We start from the raw sequence: 7,677 nt of genomic DNA, 5'->3' as shown, positions 1-7,677 counted from the left end.
TTTTCGCTAGAGGGCACGTGCGCTCGCCAGACAGACAGAGAGAGACATAGAGACAGAAAGCGAGAAATCACCCCCCAGGGGGGATAGTCACGCCGCAATCTCTTCTCCTCCATTCTCCTCTCGGGATCTTGGGCACGCACGCACACACTCCAGGTGTGAGTTTTAAGCCACTGGGTCCGGGACGCGAACCGCGGTCGACTACGTGGGAGTCCAGCGACATAGCCATTATGCTAACTGCTGGTTTGCAGTAATAGAACACTTTTAACATGCATTTCCAAGTGTAGTCACTCAAATGGTATCGTCTTTATCATTGCCAACACTTTCTTTTTTTCCGTAGGCTTACCGGTAAAACTCAGCTAACGAATGTACTAGCAGGCACAGTTGATTAAGTGGCTGACTTGTTCTGAGAGATAAGGCTTTGGTTTTACTCAGGTCATTGTACTTGTTTAGAACCCACTGTACATTTTTTTTTTCTCTTGGAAGCTTTACTCTCTTTCAGGTATTCATTAAGAAGTCATCTTTCTTGGTATCTAAATGAAAATGTCCTTTAGAGATATATTGCTTTTCTAATTCTTGGCCTAGGAAAAAATGCCAGAAAATTCTTTAAACCTATTTAATAAAGTATTTTAAATGCTCATCTTATTCTTCTGAGTGCAAGTTTTATATGTGATAAAAGTAGAAGGTGAGCAGCAGTCTGTAAGTAATTATCATATAATTAAATGTCTACTATGCAGGGGAAGAGAACGTGAGCTCCTTCATGCTTCCTGTGACTGGGTTATGCTGCGGCAAATTAAATTATGCCTCTTTATCTCAGGAAGGCTCCAGGGGACCTACTCAGGGTTTCAAGAAATACCTCTGAACTGCCAATATAGTTTCAGTTGGAAGCTGAAGCAATCATTTCACCATCCAAGCACACCATATGGAAATAGACTCTGTAGCTTTGGTTTCAGAAATGGAAACCAAAGTGTATATTCTCGGTGACTTCAAAATCCCTTTCTCCCTATGTTAATATTTGTAAATGGAAAACACCATGATGACAATTAATACTCAATTATTACCTTGGATGAGGTTAACTTTTTTCAGACTTGCAAAGTAGTTGGCTTTGGGGATGATAATCAAATTTCAAAAGGATTTGCAATTATTTAAAATGCTCCCCATAATCCAGTTTTATTATTTGTTTAAAGTGTGCTTTGAGTACCTGCAAACTTCGAGATGCTATAGGGCATCCAAAGGTCAAAAAAAGCCATATTCTGTGCTCTGAAGGAGATTATAGTAAGGAAGAGAATAAAATCTATGCACACAAAAATGAAAAACAAGTAAAACCGAATAGTTATCAGAGAATCCAAGGTATAGAGGAACTCAGGGATAGAACAGTCACTGCTATTTGTGGGCAGGTAAAACTGATCAGGTTTCAAGAAGATAGCATTTTATTTGGTGGATGAAGGATAGACTTACTGTAAGAGGAGATATCCAGGAGATCATGAACAATAATAGAGGTGGGAAAAAAACAGCACAGGGTCTTGAGAGAATGAAGTACACCAATTTGATTACTGAGTCAACAGTCACCGTGGCAATTTATGTTAAAGGTATTGAGGTTTATAGACTTTCTTCTTAGTCAAAAGCTATAATGTGAAGGGGACCAGCAGTTAGAGTAATGGCTTTGTTGCTGGACTCCCATGTAGTCGACCGCGGTTCACGTCCCAGACCTGGTGGCTTAAAACTCACACCGAGCACGTGTGTGTGCATGCCCAAGATCCAGAGAGGAGAATGGAGGAAAAGGGATTGCAGTGTGGCCATCCCCCCTGGGGGGTGATTTCTCGCTTTCTGTCTCTCTGTCTCTCTCTCAGTCTGGCGAGCACACACGCCCTATAGCAAAAACCTCTAAAAAAAATTTACATGCTGATTAGCAATTTTGGGGGACCAGCAGTTAGCGTAATGGCTATGTTGCTGGACTCCCAAGTAGTCGACTGCAGTTCACGTCCTGGACCCCGTGGCTTGTGTGTGTGCGTACATGCGCAAGATCCGGAGAGGAGAATGGAGGAGAAGGGATTGTGTGGCATGGCCATCCCCCCTGGGGGGTGATTTCTTGCTTTTTATCTCTCTGTATCTCTCTGTCTGGCGAGCGCATGCACCCTATAGCAAAAACCTCTTGGAAAAAAAAAAAAAGCTATAATGTGAGGACCAGCTTGTGGCATGGTGGTTAAAGTGGCTGGATTTGAGTCCAAGGTCATGGTTTGAGTCCCAGACCTGGTGGTTTAAAAAACACGCTGGAAGCATGAGCATGTGTGCCCCAAATCTCAAGAGGAGAATGAAGGAGAAGGGATTGTTACATGGCCATCTTCTCCACCATGGTCCTGGGTGGAGGACTTTCTTACTTTTTCTCTTTATCTCATGTTCTCTTTCTTTCTCTCCCTCTCTCATGAGTGCACATGCCCTAGAGCAAACTAAAAAAGAGTTATAATGTGGTATTCTTGACTATCACATCATTTGGAGCATTAGATTAATCTAGGCCTATAGTGAGAGATAAAAATGGAAGTTGGAGCTGGGTTTTGAAGACTCTTAGCACTCCAATGAAGATAGACTTTAGAAAGAGAATCATTCATTTAAAAAATGATTGATAGACTATTGTGTACTGGGCACTTTAAAAAGCATGTGGAACACAGTGATGAATATCTTGCCTGCCCACAGGGAAATGAGTTTACTGGAGGAGGTAGATGAGAGACATGAGGGCAACTATCTTAGACTAGATATGAGGAGACAGGTGAAGAATTCATCCCAGAAATGGTAATGGGTGGGTTTAAATACGAAGGGAAGGGACCAGCATTTGGTGTAATGGCTATATCACTGGACTCCCATGTAGTCGAGCGTGGTTCAAGTCCTGGACCTGGTGGCTTAAACTCATGCAGGGCGCATGTGCGTGCGTGCCCAAGATCCAGAGAGGAGAATGGAGGAGAAGGGATTGCAGTGTGGTCATCCCCCCTGGGGGGGGATTTCTCGCTTTCTGTCTCTCTGTCTCTTTCTTTCTGGTGAGCACACACACCCTATTGCAAAAACCTCTCTTAAAAAAATATGAAGGGGATTGTGAGTTTTTCTGAAGTGAAGGAAATGGGCAAGAAGGGTGTTTCAAGTAGAGCGTGCAAAGTCACTGAGGTGCACAGTACCTTGGAGAGTTCCTAGCCTTGAATCTGCTGGAGGACTCTCTAGGGACCTAATCATGAAATGGCCTAGAGAGGCTATTATGGTGATCCAGGTGGAGATGACAAGACCCTGAGTTAAAAGCATAGTGAGAAAGAAGCAGATGGCATACATTTGATAGAGATTTAAGGGGTAAAAGTGACAGTGTGCTAACCAATGACATGTGAGTGATAAGGTAGATAATGGACAGGGATTATGAATCCCAGACTTGGACTGGGGTGTTAAGAGTGCTGTTAACCTTGAGGGGGAATACAGAAGGCTGAGGTTTGAGGAGAAATTACTGCGCTTAGTTATACAAACTATATTGAGTGTGAGGTGCCTGTCAGATAGCCAAATAGTGGTAATGGCAAAAAGTTGGATGTATTATTTGTAGTGCAGGAATGTAGCTTGGACTACAGGTATAGCTTTTTTTGTCTTTCATCTTTTTGTGTTCATATTCTTTTTCTTTTTAAAATTTATATTTACTCGGGGCTGGCAGGTGGCATGGTGGTTAAGGGTGCTGGACTCCCACATGGCCGACCACAGTTCAAGTCCCGGACCTGGCGGCTTGCTTTCTCACTTTCACTCTCTTTCTCTCTCACTCTGTCCCTCTCTGGTCAAATTAAAAATAAATGAAGTTAAACAAAATAATTCTTTTAAAAATTTACATTTAATCATTGTACATCTTTATAGCATACAATATGGTTTTCCAAAGTATGCGTGCAAGTTCTTGTCAATCAAGTAAAAATATTACTATATATAGTTTTCAATGGATAACTTTGCATTTTTGTGTCTGTTAAATGTTTTTATGATTTTATTTTTTTTGGAGAGGTTTCTGCTGTAGGGTGCTTGTGCTCACCAGAAAGACAGAGACCAAGAGACAGAAAGCGAGAAATCACCCCCCAGGGGGGATGGCCACGTTGAAATCCCTTCTCCTCCATTCTCCTCTTGGGATCCTGGGCAAGCATGCGCATGTGGCTGGCGTGAGTGGCTGGCTGGAGTGTAAGCCACCAGCTCCAGGACTCGAACTGTGGTCAACTACATGGGAGTCAAGCCACATAGCCATTATGCCAACTGTTGGTCCCTATAATTTTATTTAAAAAAATTATTATTGAGTAAGCAGGTGGTGTAGTGCTTACAGTGCTAGACTCTTACTTGGCCGACTGTGGTTCAAGTATCAGACCTGGTGGCTTGAATCCCATGCCAAGCTCGTGTACACGCATGACCAAAATCCTGAGATGAGAGTGGAGGAGAGGGGATTGAGGTGTAGCCAACTACTCTGGGGGTTATTTTCTTGCTTTCTGTCTCTCTGTCTCTGTGGCTGGCATATGCTCCCAATAGCAAAAATGTCAGAAAAAATATTTTTAAAATTTATATTTAATAACTATATTATTCAGCTAAAAAGAAAACAACAAGGCTCTGACATTTGATTCAAAGTGGATGAGTATTGAAGATTTAATGCTAAGTGAGGCAAGTCATATTATGAAACACAGGCATTGTACATCCCTGCGTAATAATTTTTTTTTTCCTGAGCTCCTGTCTCCTACCCCCTACTACCTACCCTCTCCTATCTAATCTCTGGTATCTGTACTTGCTCTCCATGGTATTATGCCTTTGAATTTTTCAATTTTTAACATAGAATGTAGACATTTGGTATATATTGAATAGGCACATACAATGTTTGTCTTTCATAGCCTGGCTTGCTTTGCTTAGTATTAAATCTTATATGTTCATTAAATTTGTATCAAATGACAGGGTATTATTATTTTAAAATAATTATTTGTTATTTAACTTTATTTGTTGTCATTTTAAAACATTTGACCAGAGAGAGACAGAGAGAAAGGCAAAGTGAGAAAGGAAGCCACCAAATCTGGGACTCGAACTGCAGTCAGCCATGTGGGAATTCAAAGCCTTAACCACCATGACATCTGCTGGCCTCTCCTCATGTATTTAGAATCACATCAAACAGAATTACAATTTTGCTTCAAACATAAGTCATGATTTAGAAAACTCAAGAGAGAAAAAGCCTATCATAATACCTATATTTTGGTTGTTATGTTCTTTCTTCCTTCCTGATGTTCTGAGATTCTTTCTTTTATTGTTTCCATTCATATAGGTAAGTGTGATAGTGATGAATTCTTTTAGTTTTCTACATCTGAGAATGTCTTTTAGTCCTGGAGACTATTTTCACTGGATATAGGATTCCAGGTTGATTTTTTAAAAAAATATTTATTTATTTATTTTTATGTTTCAGCACTTGAAAATTGTTGTGCTGCTTTATTTTTGCATCTATATTTTTGCTGAGAACTCTACTGTTGTTGAAATTTATTTTCCTCTATAGGTAAGGAATCATTTCTCTTTCACTTCTTCCAAGAACTTTTTCTTTGACATTAGTTTAAGAAGCTTCACTATCATGTGTATTTATTTGCACAGAATTCTCTGAGTTTGCCCTTTTTTTGTGTGTGTGTGTGGGGGGCAGTTCACACAGGTCTTTGAATCTGTAGGTTTATATCTTTAATGACATGTGGCATATTTCTAGCCATTATTCTTTTGGGTGCTTTCTTCAGGTCCATCTTTCTCCTCTCCTTCCAGGATTCAAACAGTACAAAGTTAAATCTTTCATTATAGTTCTACCAGTCCATGGAACTTTGCTTATTCTTCGTCACTCTATTCTTTCTACTTTCCAGATTGAATCATTTCTACCTTCCTGTCTAGAGTTCATGGATTCTTTCCTTTATCACTTTCATTCTGTTTGGCCCATTGACTTTCCTTTTTATTTTTTAAGATTATTTGTTGATTTATTCTATGAGTGATGTGTGTGTGTGTGTGTGTGTGTGTGTATATAATATATATTATATATAATGTACAAATATAAATATAAAAATCTATAAATATATATCAAGTACATAAATATAAAAAATATATAATTCTTTTTCTGTATTCTTTTTTTTTTTTTTGGTGGGGTTTTTAGGGTGCGTGTGCTCGCCAGACAGACAGAGAGCGACATAGAGACAGAAAGCGAGAAATCACCCCCCAGGGGGTATGGTCACGCCGCAATCCCTTCTCCTCCATTCTCCTCTTGGGATCTTGGGCACGCATGCACACGCGCCCAGCGTGAGTTCTAAGCCACCAGGTCTGGTATGCGAACCGTGGTGGACTATGTGGGAGTCCAGCGACAGCCATTACTCTAACTGCTGGTTCCCTGTATTCTATTTATTTTTGAAACTTTTTATTTTGTTCCTGAGTTTACTTTTAATTTTTTCCATGTTATTTGCTTTATTTACATTTCATCACTGTACATCTTTGTAACATGCAAAAGAAATCTTCCAAGGATGAATACACTGCTTATTAGTCTAGTCAAAGAGGTTACCATACACGTCATCCTTAACACAGAATTCTATACATTTGTATCTGTTAAATATTTTGCTTTTCTTCTTCTTCCTCTTAGGTCCTCTTTCCCACCCCTAACTACCTGCCCTCTTCCCACACTGTCACTAGTATCCACAGTTGCTCTTTCTGCCTTTATACCTTCCAACCTTTCAGATTCTGTCATAGAGAGCAGACATATGATATATATTAAATGGGGACTTGCAGTGCTTCTCTTTCATAGTCTGGCTTGCTTCACTCAGCATTAAATCTTCCATATTCATTCACTTTCTCTCAAATGCCAGGGTTTCATTGTTTTTTTTTTTTATAGCTGAATAGTATTCTATAGTGTATATGCTATACTTTTTCAATCCATTAATCTGTCCTGGGACATTTGAGTTGATTCATGCCATAGCAATTGTGAATAATGCTTCAATAAACATGGATGTGCATGTGTTTTTCTTTTATTTAATTTTTTTTGGGGGGAGAGGTTTTTGCTATAGGGCACGTGCGCTCGTCAGACAGACAGAGACAGACAGAGAGACAGAAAGTGAGAAACAATCCCCCAGGGGGATGGTCATGCTGTAATCCCTTCTCCTCTATTCTCCTCTCAGGATCTTGGGCACGCATGCACACGCGCCCGGTGTGAGTTTTAAGCCACCGGGTCTGGGACTCGCATTGCAGTCGACTATGTGGGAGTCCAGCAACGGCCATTATGCTAACTGCTGGTCCCATGCATGTGTTTTTCTAACTGAGTATGTTCCTATCTTTTGGGTAGATACCCAGGATTTGAATTACTGGATGTATGTTAATTCTATTTCTAGATCTTGAGGAATCTCCATATTGTTCTCCACAGTGGCTGCACTAATTTATATTCCCACCAACAGAGCAGGAGAGTTCCCTTTTCACTATAGTTTCACCAGCACTTATCATTCTTTATTTTTTTAATTTTAGCCATTCTGACTAGGGTTAGATGGTATCCATTGTGGTTTTGATTTGCATCTCCTGTATGATAGGGGATGTTGAGCATTCTTTCATATACTTTTTGGCTGTTTGTATGTCTTCCTTGGAGCGTTGTCTGTTCAGCTCATTTTCCCATCTTGTTTTTTTTTTTTTTTTGTTTGGAGGGGTTTTTGC

Source organism: Tupaia chinensis, unplaced genomic scaffold (genome assembly GCF_000334495.1).
Source record: "Tupaia chinensis unplaced genomic scaffold, TupChi_1.0 Scaffold144058_1, whole genome shotgun sequence".
Taxonomy (NCBI): domain Eukaryota; kingdom Metazoa; phylum Chordata; class Mammalia; order Scandentia; family Tupaiidae; genus Tupaia; species Tupaia belangeri.
The sequence above is the reverse complement of the archived record's forward strand: the minus strand, read 5'-3'. Positions refer to the sequence as shown.